Source organism: Budorcas taxicolor, chromosome 22 (genome assembly GCF_023091745.1).
Source record: "Budorcas taxicolor isolate Tak-1 chromosome 22, Takin1.1, whole genome shotgun sequence".
Classification (NCBI taxonomy): Eukaryota; Metazoa; Chordata; class Mammalia; order Artiodactyla; family Bovidae; genus Budorcas; species Budorcas taxicolor.
Genome location: NC_068931.1, coordinates 42,685,017 through 42,701,825, shown reverse-complemented (window position 1 = coordinate 42,701,825; position 16,809 = coordinate 42,685,017).

Here is a 16,809-nt window from a genome sequence, read left to right as displayed (position 1 = left end):
ACTCCTTTCCCTGCACTGTTAAATGACTAAGAATCAACGTACTTTGATCTCTGCTTTTTTTTTTTTTTTTCTTTTCTTACTTTAAGTAAGCAGTTTTCACTCTTTGGTCTTTACCTCCCAGTGAAAGTCATAAGAACATCCTAAAAAGAAGTCTCTGTCACTCTTTCCACCATTGGCCACTTGCCCACCTGTCACCAGTTGACATTGGACTGGATGAAGCTGGGAGAACAGACTCTGTCTGCACCACGGGATCCCCAGTGCTCAGCCATGGTTGTCCACACTCAGAAAAGCACGAGGGAGGAGGGAGCCAGGAAGGAGGCTTGCACACACCCCTGTCTGTCTTTGATGTGCGGTCTTGGCTCTGCTCCATCCCCACCCAGGCTGGTGGGAGCGCAGCTGGTCACCACGTGCAGCAGGCAGCGTGGGGTTGAGGGGGCGCCTCCCCTGAGCCAAGTGTAGATCCCACCAAGGAGTGGAAAATCCACCTCCTGCACTAACGGGGGGATGGGAGGTGGCCCTGGCATCCCCCACCCCCACCCCGCCACCCCCAGTAAACTGGAAATTCTGAATTTGAATCCTGCATCCTCCGTCCACCCATTAGCAGCAGTGACCCTGAGCAAGTTCCCCCTTCTCCCAGGGGAGCTGCACCACCAGGTCAGTCCCTGGGGCTCGAGGGCTGCTGTGAGGACAGAGGACTGAACCACATAGAGAATCCTCGCAAGAAAATCCCACAGCACCCACGAGGCTAGCTGCCCACTGGCTCCCAGCTCTACCCACGGGGATGCAGAAAACAACACGCAATTCACTCACAAGGGCCTCGTCCACGTCAGGGCGCCTGCAAGCTGCTTCCTGCTCAGTGAATGACATCTGTCCCCTTGGCATCTGAGAGCCCAGCGCCTGAGGACGGAAAGGCCCCAAGAATGGAGAGGCCCCTGAAGAGGTCTGGGGAGTGGACCCTCAGGGAGCTTGGCTGCTGCTCCCCACCCTGCTTGTCTGTCCAGACCAACAGCGGGACTCTCACCCATGATCCCCAACATCAAACGGTCCCTCCAGCCTTTGCACTAAGTGGCTTCAGGAGCCCAGCTGTTTCTGGAAGAGAACCTGGTTGCCCCTCTTTTCCAGGTTTTGACTCCCTGGTGGTTGTCTAGGAGACACACCAGGTGGGGGTGGTGGGCACAGGGATGCTTGGGTCGGGGGGTGGGGGAGAGCAGAGTGAGCAGACACAGCCCCATCCTGCATCCCCCACCTCTCGCACCCAGGTTGCCTGTCTGACAGCTGCCGCCAGAGTACTGAACACACTGGTCCTTCGCTAACCCTCGGGGTCTCAGGAGAGAGAGAAGAATGCAGGCCTCTCAGCACAGGACACTCTTGCTAATCTTTAGGCCTAATCCACTGAGAGCCTGGCTTTCAAGTCCCATTTACAGCAATGCAGAGGCCAGGACCGAGGCAAATAAGCCCCCTACTTGAGGGGCTCAGCCTCACTGGCCAGGGCCGACCCCTCCAGGCACGTCTGTGGCACTGCCTGTCCTGTTGGGATGTGTGCTCTGTCCTTGGGAACACAGTGAGGGAGCTGTGATCCTGAGAGTTGGGGTCCTCCCGCTTCCCCTCCAGCAGTGGAACAGGGGCTGCTGACCACCGCGGCTCCATCACAGACAGCTCAGAGGCCCTGCAACAGAAGGAAATATTGAGTCTATTGGGGCCTCTGGTCCTTTTCCACCTATGAGGGCAGCCAAGAGTCTCTCAGGCCAATGGGGGTGAAAGGGCAGAAAACTCATAAGCTCCCCCAGACTCCCACCCGCTAAAAACAAGCCAACAGCCCTAGGCTGAGAGTTTCAGCCAGATGTTCATTCAGACACAGAAGGCAAACAATACCCTGCACACAGCCCTTCCGGACAGGCCCAGAGCCGGTCTCCCTGTGGCCAGACAGGGCCGCCAAAAAAGTGGATTGATAAATAAATAAAAGGAAAATAAACCTGCAGAGTCATTATTTCCAAAGACATAATAGAACACAGACAACAGAGACATTAACTCACAGGGAAGAGAAATAGATATTTAAGTCATTTCCTCTTGGTCCCACCTGACTTTAAAATCACTCTCCAATTTAAGAACTCAAGTAGTTTTAAGAAAACATAATTAATATTTCAGACACTTTAAGTGAACAGAGGGCTTGCCTGCTCTTCTAAGGATGTGGGAGTTGGCATCAACACTTCTTTTCCCAATTTCCCTTGCAAAAATAAAATGTGCTCACAAGTGTGTGTGTGTCTCTGTATGTGTGTATATGTGTGTGTGTCTGTGTGTGCATGTGTGTCTGTATAGGTGTGTGCATGTGTGTCTTGTGTGTGTGTGTGTATGTGAGCAGCTGTGTATCTTTTCTCCTACCACGAAGTCTGTAAGTTGCTCGGTCTCTTGAACTGAAGCGGAAACTCTGACGATTCACCAATCAGCTACTTGTTTTTGGAAGAATTCACGGTCATGGCCACATCCCAACACACGTGTGGACTGATGATTCAGTGTCCCCAAAACCCCACTGACACTTCACATTTTTAGGAACATGTGGACAGCAGAACTTCCTGAGGACCATCGAGACTCCCCAGCAGAAGAAAGAGCCATTGAAACTGAACATGGAGGCTTGTTTATAAACAGGAGGCCCTGAGCCCCAGACCGTTCCTGCTGGCCTGTCTCCTCCGCCCGGCACCTGCCTCGAGAGGCATATGGGGCGGCATTTATGGCTGGTGAGGGACCGCCCCCAAGGCCCAGGTGAGGAACAGACACAAGCAAACACCCACTGGCCCAACTCTTGGCCGGCTGGTGTCCTTTCATGAGAGTTCATTGCTCTCTGGGGGGATTAAAGCATTTCGTATAAATCCTGTTTATGTTTTCCCGGGAGTGTGTTTAAAGCGCTCAGACACAAGTCCGTGTGCCTGGACTCCTAATCTCACCGCAGAGATAAAAGGAACGTTTTCTTTTGAAGTAAGCAGCAGCAGCTCTGTGAGCCTGCCGGGTCTCCTGGAAGGGCTGGCGGAGCACAGGGTGGGGACCTGGAGGAGGAACCAGGTCAGGAAGACCTTCCCCTGCTTCAACAACCCTAGGGTCTGACACCCTCTGCGGGGTTTCTGGGGGCTCTGAGTCAGGACAGGACCCATGGGGGACACCCAGGGCTGGACCCTCCAGAAACCTGCCCAGGCCAGCCAGGAACCTTGTGTCCTCCACAAGCACCCCATCCTGGGCACCCAAGGCTCAAATCCTGATGCTGGGAACCTACTTGTTAAATGTGCATCAAGATATAAGTTGAAGGCTGTTCTGTGAATCATTTGGTGGGGCAGGTTTCGGCCATACCATGCAGCTTTCAGGATCCCTGTTCCCCACCCAGGGATCAAACCTGGGCCCTTGACAGTGAAAGCACAGTCTTAACCACTTGGACCACCAGGGAAGTCCCTTATGTATCATTTTGATGCAAGGATTCAGTGACTCAAATGCCCCAGTAGAGGCCTGCTCTGTGGAGGGGCAGCCTGGACAAGACAGCTACAAAGGCTCTGCTCCCCAGAAGGTCCTCATGGGTTCTAGAACTTTCCAAGCCCTAAGGTCCCGCTTGAATGATGAGTCTGCCCGTTCTGTGTAGTGGCGGCTATGCCTGGGATATACTGATTAGAAAGATATGTGCTGACTGTCGGAACAGAAAGCTTCCACGAACTCAGTAATGTTCAGCTGGGTTTGCATGTATCAATCACAACAGTATCAACATGCATTTGAGATAAAGTCTGAGAAATACCATTTGTCCTGCCTCCAAGTGGAAGAAATGGATTTAAGAGCCACGTTCCAGCATTCAAGGGACGACCTGCTCTCACCGTTCACGTCCATCATATCCGGGGTGTCAGCATCAGAGAACTGCCTCCACGAGACAGCCGGATTGCGACCCTCTGAGACAGAAACACCTTAGATGTGAGTTACATTTCAGACGCTATTCTGAGCGCTTTGCTCTTCCTGACATGAATTTTTGTCCTGCCAGAGATTAATATGAGAAAGTGCACATTTGTTTGCTTTTTCAAATACAAAAGATACTCCTAATGTGTTTCCATTAGGAACTGGACACCGGCCAGGTGAGATGACCGAGGTGTTACCATGACTCCTCCCATAAGAATGAACATTCATAAGTGGGGACAAGCACAGGCCATAATGGAACCAGAACAGACCTGGCATGTCACACAGGAAACGGTGGCAGATTTAGCCAAACAGCCAAACACCACTAATGGTGTCCGGCTGGTTTTCTCAGTGATGACTGAGCCGGGAACTGCCCGGTAATGTGATCAGTGATCGCAGCCAGGGGCCAGGTCCAGGGAGGCCCTGCAGCCACGGCGACCCGTGCCCAGATCTAGAGGGATCTTGCCTGGCTGATTTGCATCACAACCAGGAAAATCTGAAAATCTGTTGCCACAGACAGAGGAAAACTCTCCTGTAGATGCCCCTGTCGACTCAGGACAAGAAAAGGCTTTCCTGTGTAAGGTGACCCGGTGGAACTGGGGGCCTAGGAGGAGCGACCGTTCTGCAAACACGGACGTGTGGAGGGTGGTTGGGGCCTGGGGACCAGCTGCTTCCATTCTGCATCTAAGCGCCTGGAGCGGCTAGGCCTGAGGAGTTCTTGTCCCTGCCAGCCTCATACAGGGGAGGGGCCTCTCCTGATATAAGGTCAGTGCTTGGATCTGCGGTGAGGGCTTACTTGGTGTCCCCTGCAGGGTAGTGCTGATGTCTGAAAGCATGAAGCTTCAACATTGGGACTGTACAGGTGTGTGGGGTGGGGGTGGGGGGTTGCTGCAGGCTTGGTGGCCTAAGAGCAGAAGGTGACAGTGAAGGGGGAGAGAAGGGGGACCAAGACCCCTGAAGTGGGAGGGAGGAGCATTCTGGTCCTCACTCACCTCAGGGTTACCTTAACGACCGTGCAGACGCATCCTCCAGGGTGGCCCTGCGCGGACCCTGCGGGCGTTGACCTGGGAACTGTGGAGGGAGCGGGCCTGGTGAGGTGATGCAGGGAGAGCAAAGGACGCTCCCAGTAGCTGTGAAGGACCAGGGGTGAGAGGTGCCAACCCCACTCTGGGACCTGGGGCCAGCCTGGGATGACGGCCACTCCAGGAGAAGCAGATCAAGCCCCGTGGAGAGGGGGCCAAGTATCCAAACTCTGAGAAATCTACTTTAAATCTCCCACGACTTGTTGGGAGCCTGAGCTCTGTTTCCCAGCACCAGCGGTGGCCAACAGTCAGGCACGTGCCAAACACTTCACTTGTGTTGCCCTGCCCTACAGGCTCTTTATTTCACAGATGAGGAAATGGAGGCTGGGAAAGTCATGTAACTTGCTCAAGGTCATGAGGCTCTGAGAGACGGACCACAGGTCCAGTGGGGGAGCTGCAGGTCCTATGTCCTTCCTCACTGGAAAATACCAATAGTTCCCTGATTCTCAGATTCAGATGTAATGCCAGGTCTGAACTTCAGCTCAGATCACCTCAAATTCTGAACCTGGCTCTGAGCCTTCAGGAAGTGGAAAAGCACGCAGCAAGTTGAAGGTGTTTTGAGGCTACACGATGGGGCTACACCAGACAGACACAAACCAGGAGCTGTACAATGTTGGGAACTGCCTGGGAGTCCGGTGGTTGGGACTTTGTACTTTCACTGCCAAGGGCCTGGATTCTATCCCTGGTCAGGGAACTAAGATCCTGCAGGCTGCAAGGTGCCACTGGGAGGGAAAAAAGTTGTCAACTGTCCTACTGGGAGGGTATAACCACCAAGCCAGAGTGAAAAGAATCACCAGTGAAGGACACAGAACCGAAAGAAAATTCATGAGAATAGGAGTTTTTCCTAATCTAGGAAACCTTGTATGTTTGTGGATACCTTTCCAAAGGCAGGTTATGGAAAGCTCGTTAGCTGAGTCACGTAGCATGGAACCAGACAAAAAGTCCACAAGCACTGGGTGCTGTCTCTCTCACTCTGGACAAAATGACCTAACTGTCCCTTCACCTCCCATTGTGAGGAGTCTCCTCATTTTTCCACACAGAACTCTTCAGTCAGTTTATCATCCTTTCCTCCCTTTTGGGTTCATACAAAGTATGAGGCTGGAGCATTGTGACAGCCTAGAAAATCCAAACACTTGTTGGACTGAATTATCCTGAAGTCTTTCTATTTTCTGGCAATACAGGAAGAAGCAATTTTTTAAAAACCCAAAGCATGTGTGAAAACAATCTCATGAAAATATCCTTAATGGTACAAAGCAAACTGGGGGGAAAGAAAAGAAAATGCTCTACGCCAATTTTGAAAATAATGTAGTTGGAATAGAACTCAAGGCATCCAGCGAAAGCTGCAGAAGCCAAAGTTCCATTATTTCAGAAATACTGTTTCTCTGCAGCTTCCCAGTCCCATGCAGCTGGTTATTCAGATTCTGGGGACAGATGGCTCTGAGAAGAAATACCCTGCTTATGATACGAGGGGCTTTGCTGACTGGCCATCAGCTACACCACTGAGGCTGAGTCCCTGGGTGCATGCGGCCCTCACGCATGCTCCCCCTCCTTCCTGCTCCCCTCTGGCATGGAGTCTCAGAGCACATGGGGCCATGGTTTAGTAGAGAAGGAAAATTCAGAATCAATTACTGGAGCCGGCCTTGGGTATCTGCTGTCTGTCCGTCTTGGGGGAGTCACTGAACGGCCGCATCCTCTCTGGAAGATGAGCACGGTGCCAGCACCACCACCTGTGGCCTCCCCGAGTCTTGCCAGAGACGGCTTCCCCGTCCACCCAGTCTTCCCAGTGTCCACAGGAACATTCCAACCACTATGTGTGTGTAAAGTGTTAGTCACTCAGTCGTGTCCGACTCTGCAACCCCATGGATGGTAGCCCACCAGGTTTTCCTCCGTCCATGGGATTCTCCAGGCAAGAATACTGGAGTGAGTTGCCATGCCCTTCTCCAGGGGCTCTTTCCAACCCAGGGGTCGAACTCAAGTCTCCTGCATTGCAGGCGGACTCTTTACCATCTGAGCCACCAGAGAAGCTCCCAACCACCATGGGAATTAGTCAGACATCAAGTGGCCAAGGGACACTTGGAGACGCTGGCTCTGTCTCTCACTGCAGGCGTCTCCCACAGGGCCCAGCTGTGTCAGTGTTTGTCCTTCCCAGGGTAACCTTCATTACCAGCACAATGCGCCTTCTGGGGCGCCTTCCTGGTCCCTGCCTGATGGGTGATGCCTGGCCCCTGCTCCTCAGGATGTCCTCTGACCCCACCCATCACCTGGGACCTGCTATCCCTCCAGGCCCAGCCAAGGTCCCTCCATCCCTGTGAGGCCACCCAGCTCAGGGTGATGACGACAGACAAGCCCATGGTGCTTCTGCCTCCAGCCTGAAATTCACAAAGCACAGAAACACAAAGGTTTCCAAGCTCATTTGGCAGCAAAACCTGCCCTGAATGGCCACGAAGCTATTTACAGTCTCTGTGTCTCCTCCTTAGTATGGTACACGCCACATGCACGTCATCTCCTTTCTGAAATATGAGGAGTTCAGAATTCTGAGATGCACCTTGCCCTGGGGCTTTCATCAGGGAGCCTAGACCCATGTGAAGGGCACTCACGTGGCTATAGCTGGTGCCGGGCGAGACAAAGAGCATAGTGACACAAAGCAAGTGGTTCGGCCATTTGATTCCTAGGGCTTTGGCTTTACTTGGTTGATTCGGGGAAGGCACTGAAGATTTTTGAGCCACAGAAAAGCAGAATCTTAGGGACGGGGGAGCCTGGTGGGCTGCCGTCTATGGGGTCGCACAGAGTTGGACACGACTGAAGCGACTTAGCAGCAGCAGCAGCACGCCTGGGATTACTCTGCTCTGAAGTACCTCCTATGACTAGGAGGAGGCGCTGCTCAGCGGGGTGCTGACTATCCAGGGGCCCTGCCCTTAGGCATGTTCCTAGGACAGGGCTCAGGGCCAGGAAGCAACAGAAATTGCACCTGCCAATCCCAGGGGTGGAGGCGTGGGGGGGCACGTGGAGGCAGAGTGGGCAGAAGGCTGAGCCCAAAGGCCAGACCAGGGCCTGAGAGCAGGGCTGGCTCAGGAACAAGTGCCTGGACCCAGGGTGGCAGGCCGTCATGGCCCTCTCTGGTCTCTGGGTTCACTGGGTGAATGTGGGGCACACTTGCCTGCCTCCCATGCTTCTGGCTCCCCGTGCTGTGTTCAGGCAGACAACATCCCAGAAGAAGAAACACCCGAGAGTTGGGCTTCTGAGGTCTGTGCTTGGCTGAGACTCGAAGCTGCCCAGTGTCCGGCTCAGGAGCAGCTTCAGGGCTCCCAGGGGCTGGCCCTGACCCCAGCTGGTACTCACCTCGGCCTGCACGCAGCATGGCTGCAGGGGCTAAGGGGCAGTGAGCAGGGCACACATGGGCCCGGCACCAGCTCTCAGCCTGCAAACAAGCAAACTCCAGGGTGACCTCACTCCTGCAAGGATCCTGCAAGGGCAAGGACAGGGCCTGGGAGCTGGAGAGACTAGAGTAAGTGTTAGCTTCCAAGGACAGCCAGGAAGCAGAGGGAATGGGGAGTCCCATTCCATCCATCAGTGCCCAGAAGTCGGAGCCAGTCCAGCAGCATGGAATTGTTGGTAGCCTGAGGAGCCAGACCTGAGAATCCAGAGTCTACGACAATGGTTCTCAAAATTGTCCCAGGATCTGTGTGGACCCTTAAAACCGGGAAGGCTGAAGTTAGCAGAGGTCAGTTGGCCCCCATCTCAAGAGCAGGCAAAGGCAGAGTCCACACATGAAGCAGGGCCCTGGGCTCGTCCTCATTGTTGTGTCTCCCAGATTTACACTTTTCAAACACTTCAGAAGAAAAAATGCCCAGAAAGGTCAATGGTGCCGAGTTAGTGACTACCACCGATGCCCTCAGAACTGATGCTGAAGTTAAAGCTCCAATACTTTGGCCACTTGATGTGAAGTGCCAACTCACTGGAAAAGACTCTGATGCTGGGGAAGATTGCAGGCAAGAGGAGACGGGGACGACAGAGGGTGAGACGGTTGGATGGCATCACCGACTCAGTGGACATGAGTTTGAGCAAACTCCGGGAGACGGTGAAGGACAGGGAAGCCTGGCCTGCTGCAATCCATGTGGTCACAAAGAGCTGAACACGACTTGCAACTGAATAACAACAATAGTTGCCCTTGACATGGATCCCAGACTGGTCCTCTTCAGGTTTCTGTTATGTCTTCAAAAGCCCAATCTTCCTGCTCATCTAGGATATTTAAAAAAAAGAAAAATACACCCAAAGAACATTCTTTCAAGTGCACTGCCACTACAGGGAGATGATTATTACCCTGGCGATTAATTACTGTTATGGCTCCTGGTGGCACGAGCTCTGCCTTTTCCCAGGTGCCGTCCAACACCACACCCACCAGCTGCAAGATGTCCACCCCTGATCTGAGCAGAAGACACTAGAGCAGCAGGTGTGAGTGGCTCTGAGCGTGTTGAGAACAGGTGAGGATAAAGGGCAGGGGGCAGGCTCCACCCTGGCTAGATTGGGGTGCCTTCTGCCCATAGACTCTGAATGAGCATGCGCATGCGTGCTAAGTCACTTCCCCCTATATAAGGAAAGCAGCCCTATATAAGGACTCTTTGGGACCCCATAGACTGTAACCCACCAGATTCCTCCATCCATGGGATTCTCCAGACAGGAATACTGAAGTGGTCTGCCATTCCCTTCTCCAGGGGATTCTTCCCAACCTGGGGATGAAACCCAGGTCTCCTGGGTTCTCAGGCAGATTCTTTACTGCCTGAGCCACCAGGGAAGCATAAGTGCCCCTCAGTTCAGTTCAGTTCAGTTCAGTTCAGTTGCTCAGTCGTGTCCCACTCTTTGTGACCCCATGAATCGCAGCACGCCAGGCCCCCCTGTCCATCACCAACTCCCGGAGTTCACTCAGACTCACGTCCATCGAGTCAGTGATGCCATCCAGCCATCTCATCCTCTGTCATCCCCTTCTCCTCCTGCCCCCAATCCCTCCCAGCATCAGAATCTTTTCCAATGAGTCAACTCTTCACATGAGGTGGCCAAAGTACTGGAATTTCAGCTTTAGCATCATTCCTTCCAAAGAAATCCCAGGGCTGGTTTCCTTTAAGATTGACTGGTCTGATCTCCTTGCAGTCCAAGGGACTCTCAAGAGTCTTCTCCAACACTACAGTTCAAAATCATCAATTCTTCGGCGCTCAGCCTTCTTCATAGTCCAACTCTCACATCCATACATGACCACAGGAAAAACCATAGCCTTGACTAGATGGACCTTAGTCAGCAAAGTAATGTCTCTGCTTTTGAATATACTATCTAGGTTGGTCATAACTTTTCTTCCAAGGAGTAAGTGTCTTTTAATTTCATGGCTGCAGTCACCATCTGCAGTGATTTTGGAGCCCAAAAAAATAAAGTCTGACACTGTTTCCACTGTTTCCCCATCTATTTCCCATGAAGTGATGGGACCGTACATATCCTTTAATAAAATCCACACCCACAGGGAACGAATGACAGAGACCTACCTGGAGCCAGAAGCCAGCAGGAGCTACCGCTGCAGCTGCTGCTGCTAAGTCACTTCAGTCATGTCCAACTCTCTGCGACCCATGAACTGGAGCCCACCAAGCTCCTCTGTCCATGGGATTTTCCAGACAGGAATACTAGAGTGGGTTGCCATTTCCTCACCAGGGAATCTTCCCCACCCAGGGATTGAACCCGCATCTCTTGAAGTCTCCTGCGTTGGCAGGTGGGTTCTTTATCACTAGTGCCACCTGGGAAGCCCAGCCAGTAGGTGACCCCTCTCTAATTTCAATAAACATACCTGTTCTCGGGGTGGGCGGGGCCGGGCGCGATGGGTGGGGCCGGCAGGCAGGTGGGCTCCCTGCCTCTCTGCGCCTGCGCGGAGCCCAGCCCCTTGGCATCAGCCGCCCAGCACGGACCCTGGGGCCTGTGTGCGGGGCGCTAGGGCAGCAGGAGAGCCCCAGACATCGCTTCCCCAGCAGTAAATTCCATAATTACAGGTCACCGAGTGGGCGCCCCTTTGAAGTAGGGGACTTTCTTGATGTATCTGCAGCGGATACAATTTGGCTGAGATATCAAATGTAGATAGCAAAAATTTAATTAACAAATCAAAGCCTTTATCTGGAGTTTTCAGAACTGTGGCCAACAGTTTTCTTGATCTCCAGAGCGCCTGTCAGGACTGAGAAGAAAGCAGCGCCTTTGTAGTACAGAAAACGTCCAGCTTCTCCTGAAGATTACCCTCGCAGATAAGGCTCCTCTCAACTGCCTGCCATTGAGAAGAAGTCCTGAGGCCCCTCTGCAGAGGGGCTGCATTTCTGCTTGCCTTCTGACTCCTGGCTCTGTATAACCCCCTGTCTCAGAGCACAGGGTGTCCTCCCAACAAGCCAGGCTGGGGATGGCTGGTCTCCCATGAACAAAACGCACTGGACTGAGAGTGGAGTCATTCTTTGTGCTGTGGACTCAGCCTCAGGAGCCGCAGAGACAAGGCACAGGTGAAGTAAGATGGATGGACCACAGGTAATGATCTGCTTCTGCATCAGCCTTTCAACATGTTCATGAGGGAAACAGCCAACGCTGCCGTCCACCAAGGGTACAGATGGAGACCCTGAGACCCCGGGTAGGCAGAGAGTACCCAGACAGAGCTCCTGTAAATAAACCAAGATTCAAGGCAACGTGTAATTAAAACACAGAAGTCAACTGTGTGGGAGTATATGCTATATATGTACCTACATACACATAGTAAAATTATCAAGGTAGAATCTCTCGAGTATGATCAAAGGTGTTTCTCCCCCTCCCTCCAGTTTTTGTGTTTTGCTCTAGCTTTCAGATTATCTAAAATAAATGTGTACATTTATAATAACAAATTATTACAGCAGTTAATTGAGCTCCCAAAGGCAGAGAGAGGGCCCCGGTGGCTGGTGTCCAGCACAGATCAGCCTTGGTTTCCAGGTGATTGAACTGGATGGGGTTGAACCAGATGGAGTGAAGGAAGGATAGAGCTCGTCCCGGACTGCACACAGAGGCTATGAGAAGGGTCTGAAAGGGGAAGCAGGGAGCCCTCTCTAGGACTACCTATAAAGACACGCAGAGGCTGACCAGAGGACACTTAGGCCTTTCCCCCTGCTGTCACTCCCTTTTCCCATGTCCAAGGGAGGAGCATGACCTATAGGGTCCTGGCTCTCGTCCTCTGTTCCATCAGCTATCCCATCGCTCAAGCCAGCCCTGTGTTTGGAGAAGAGGGAATGGGAAGGAAGCTGAGGAGGAGAGAGGGGGCCTTGGATCTGGAGCAGTGTCAGCAGTGTTCATTTATTCAGTAGCTTCCATAGCGAGTGCATCTCACAGGCTGTGTCTAGTTGAGCCACAGCTTGGATCAGATTGGATGGGAGACAGGAGACATGGGCAGGCTGTGGAGGAGAGGTGGGAGCCGAGGAAGTTAAAATGGCCCATCAGCAAGCAGCACAGCTCAAGGACTTTTATTACCGTGTGGCAGTAGATGCCTCTCCAGGTCTGGGGACAATTCAGCCAAGCTGCCGTCCTGGATAGCGTGTCCTTGAAGTCAAGGGCCTGACCGTGCTGAGCCCACTGTCTGAAGCCACCAGGGGAGCTTCACCTGGAAAAGTCGGAGGCTGCTGCCCAATGGGGTCCCCTCCAGCCTCCATGCTGGAACTCCATCCCAGTCCTCCACCATCCATCCCCCAAGAAGGTTTCTGTTTCACTCACCAGAATGTTCTGTTTCTGCCCATAAATATCATCGAAGATGCATTTGACAATTAAAGCTCTTTATTAGTGTCAAAGTTTCTCTTCTAGGCAATCATCATGTTGGAAAAACAAATGAAAATGCCTGCAATACTCTGAAGATGGGTGCAAGTCACCAGAAAAACCACAAGAAAATGCCATCTTTCTAAAGGTGTCATCAGAAAAACCATAAGAAGATGCCATCCGCTTTAAAGCATCACAGAGTTTTCAACCATGCTTGCTCATCCCATGGTTGAAAGAGAAAGAACTTTTAAGGGTTTCAAAAAGCAGTGACATCACAGCCTTTAATTTATTTTTACAATTCCCTGGGTCTACAGTGTGTTAAACGTGTATTAAACATGAGAGGCTTCTTCTGGCCAGCCTGTTTTTCATGAGCCTGCCTCGCTGGACACTTGCTTAGGAACCAGCTGTGAGGGGAGCAGCATGGGGCCAGGTCTGTAGGCTTCTTTTTGAGCTGCTCTCCACTAAGCATGTACTCACTTCAGTGAGAATTTGATGAATATGATCTGGGAAGAAAGAAGCTGGCATTTAGGCTACACACCCTGAAGGGAGATAGCCAAAATCTCATGGGTCCCTGCTAATTTGTTCATGTGATTAATGAACCAATCAATACTAATTAACTGTAGTTACTGAAGAATTGATGCTTTTGAACTGTGGTGTTGGAGAAGACTCTTGAGAGTCCCTTGGATGCAAGGAGATCCAACCAGTCCATTGTAAAGGAGATCAGCCCTGGGTGTTCTTTGGAAGGAATGATACTAAAGCTGAAACTCCAGTACTTTGGCCACCTCATGTGAAGAGTTGACTCATTGGAAAAGACCCTGATGCTGGGAGGGATTGGGGGCAGGAGGAGAAGGGGACGATAAAGGATGAGATAGCTGGATGGCATCACTGACTCGATGGACGTGAGTCTGAGTGAACTCCAGGAGTTGGTGATGGACAGGGAGGCCTGGCGTGCTGTGATTCATGGGGACGCAAAGAGTCGGACACGACTGAGCGACTGAACTGAACGGACTGACTGTTTTGGGGGCACCTACTCTGTGGCCAGCACTGTGCTGAACTCCTGTTGCATCCTCAGAGCACCCCTGAGAAGTAGAAACCATCACCACACCCCAACCCCCCAAAAAATGATAATGAACAGACCAGGAGTTGACTCCCAGTCTCTTTTATCACAGGCCTTCCCTCATGGCTCAGAGAGTAAAGAATCTGCCTGCAATGCAAGAGACCCAGGTTTGACCCCTGGGTTGGAAAGATCCCCTGAAGAAGGGAATGGCTACCCTCTCCTGTATTCTTGCCTGGAGAATCCCAGAGACAGAGGAGCCTGGTAGGTTACAGTCCATGGAGTCACAAAGAATCAGACACAACTGAGTAGCTAACACTTTTGCTTTTAGCTTACTCCTTGGAAGAGACGCTACGACAAACATAGACAGCAGTATTAAAAAGCAGAGACAGCATTTTGCCAACAAAAGTCCATGTAAATCAAAGCTATGACAGGTCACGTACAGATGTGAGTTGGACCATAAAGAAGACTGAGAGCTGAAGAACTGATGCTTCCAAACCAGTCAATCCTAAAGGAAATCAACCCTTAATATTCATTGGAATGACTGATGCTGAAGCTGAAGCACCAGTACTCTGGCCACCTGGTGGGAAGAGCCAACTCATTGGAAAAGACCCTGATTCTGGGAAAGAGTGAAGGCAGGAGAAGGGGGAGACAGAGGATGAGATGGTTGGATGGCATCACTGACTCGATGGACATGAGTTTAAGCAAGCTCTGGGAGTTGCTGACAGACAGGGAAGCCTGACGTGCTGCAGTCCATTGGGTCGCAAAGAGTTGGACATGACTGAGCAACTTAGCTTACATTCATGATCTCCTCGGGTGGGAGCTGGTTTTATGTTTCTTGGGAATGTGGCCCTGAAACAAGCTCTGTTTCCCAGATCAATACTTTATGAGGCTGAAATCTGCAGATGAAAGGGGTTGGCGAGGCTGTGATGCTGCCTGCCAGGAAATCTGTGAAAACTATTTTCATCTTTGCTAAGAGGTAAAGTATTTGTGCCTTTAATAAGCATGGTGACTGAGACATGAGTACGCTTTTAAATAGCTGCACCAGAAATGTGCTCACACACCTCTTAAATAAGAGGAATGTGAGGCCTTCCAAGCACCTCTCGGATCCCCCAGCCCACGGTGGGTGGAGTCAGAGCTGCCACCATGAACCTCTGGACAGTCTGCCTCTTTCGTAGCCTCAAGGCCTCACTAGGGGAGCCCCCGCCCTTCTTCTGTCATGACCACCCTCTCCCACCGCCCCCATGACAGCCGTGGTTATTTCAGACAGGCAGCAGCAGTGGCTCACGCACACAGAGCTGTGGGTTTCCCACCACAGGTCAGCTGCACCAGGGGTCTCAGGGCAGGGGGTAGGCATCACATGGAGCTGACCTCATAACAGCAGGAGCACAGCCTGTCCACGCAAGACTCCCCCAGGGTCTTCTGAGCACCCCTGTTTCAATCACAGCATCAACACATCTCCAAACGTGACTGTCCAGTAACCAGTTAGGATAAAGCCATCATCCAACAGTCATCACTCAAGCACTCAGTTTGGGGAGCTCAGATTACAGGGACTATGAAACCAAAGTAAGACCTGAAAGACCCGGGACACATTCCCCACCAACCTCCCCTCTTTACTGCAGAGTTAACAGCAATGGGAGACAAAACGTGTGTTGGCACCAGAAGCCGTTGTGTGACCAGATGCTCTGTGCTCAGCACCGCAGACCAATGCAGGGATGACACGGACAGCCCTAAAGACAGAGGGAGCTGAGGCCAGGAGAGGAGCTGGGACGGCAAATAAACACCATTCACCAAGAATACAGAGATGTCTCAGCTTCTCTGGGAGACGGCAGAGTCCCAGGGCACTTCTGGATGCATTTTGGCATTCGGTGTCTGCTGCAAGCATGTGCTCACACTGTCCCTCGGGGAGAGGCTGGAGTGAACATAATAAAGCAACCCTCCATTGGCCCTCGTCCACACCCAGAAATTAATCCTGTGATTCTTCATACGCAGTGGAGCACAGTGAGGAGGTGACATTAAGTCACCCCAAACCAAGTCACACATCTGCTTCCTGTATGCACAGCAGCCCAGACTCTCCCATAAACAAATCCACACTTGACCCACATGGCGATGGGCTGTAGTTCAGACGTGGACCCAGAGAATCTTCTGTGTGAGATTTTGATTGAAGATGTTTAGTGAACATTTTCCATGTATATAGGAGACATACATCCTAAACCACAAGTGGATTATGAACAGTTTAATTATCTCAAGTTTTAAATGTTATAAGGTATGATTATGCATCATTCCTACAGGTTCCTACAGTTTGTTCTAGGATCTCCCCAGTTTCAGAGCATCCCCTAAGGTCACCAGGGAGGGACCCTGGCTTGGCCTGTGTGAACAATGAGGCAGGCTATGGGCCTCCAACAGCTAGGCTGGAACAGAACAAGGCAGTCCTTTCCTCCACCCTCTCAGGTGGTTGCAAAAACCTCACAGGTAAGGCTCAATTCTGCTGCTCTGGGACAGTGAAAAGCTGAGCCATCATCAGCCATGGCCAATACCGCCCCAGGCCACCCAGCTGGGTCAGCTTTGTTTCGCTCCTCAGACAAGCACTTCACTTCTCTTAGTAGCAGGAAGTTTCCATCACGGTCGACAGTAGTCTCTCTCAGAATAAACTGATGATGAGGGAAGCCCAGGGTTAGCTCTTGGTTGCGGTGGTTTCTGCACAGAGCCCACACTTTCTCAAGTTCCGTCTCTCCTCCAGATCGGCCTCCCCATGACCAGGGCTAGATTTCTGAGAAAGGCTGGACACAAGTCATTTGTGAACCATAGTTGTCAGGAACAGCAGTACCTCAAAATACAGAAATAGCTCAGAACCCTGGCCACAGGACTCAGGCAGGCATGGCGAGTCTCACCTGCTTGAGTGCTTAGCTTGCCTTTACATAACAGAGATATAGAAAAGTAAGTTGGAACATTCCTGGTGGTCCAGTGGTTAAG